Source organism: Microtus ochrogaster, chromosome 8, assembly GCF_000317375.1.
Source record: "Microtus ochrogaster isolate Prairie Vole_2 chromosome 8, MicOch1.0, whole genome shotgun sequence".
Taxonomy (NCBI): Eukaryota; Metazoa; Chordata; class Mammalia; order Rodentia; family Cricetidae; genus Microtus; species Microtus ochrogaster.
This window is the reverse complement of record NC_022015.1, coordinates 25,730,707-25,731,106: the sequence shown is the minus strand read 5'-3', so window position 1 is coordinate 25,731,106 and position 400 is coordinate 25,730,707.

Genomic DNA, 400 nt, shown 5'->3' with positions numbered 1-400 from the left:
GCAAAGACAGGTGGGTCTCTGAGTTTGAGGTCAGCCTGATCTACAAAGTAAGTTCCAGGACAGGCTTCAAAAGCTACAGAGAAACCTATCTCAAAAAACAAAACATAACAAAAGACAGGTTTTCTCCGTGTAGCCGTCTTCTCCTGGAACTCGCTCTGTAGACCAGGCTGGCCTCAAACTCACAAAGGTCTGCCTGCCTCTGCCTCTGCCTCCCAAGTACTGGGATGAAATGCATGCACCACCACTGCCCATCCCGGTCCTGACCATGTTTTGAAAAATATGAAACACTATTATGGCATGTGTGTATGATGTGTGGACACGAGTGCCATGACATATGTGTGGAGAGTAGATGACAATTTTGTGGAGACCACTCTCTGTCCACCTTTGTTTTTTTTTTTTT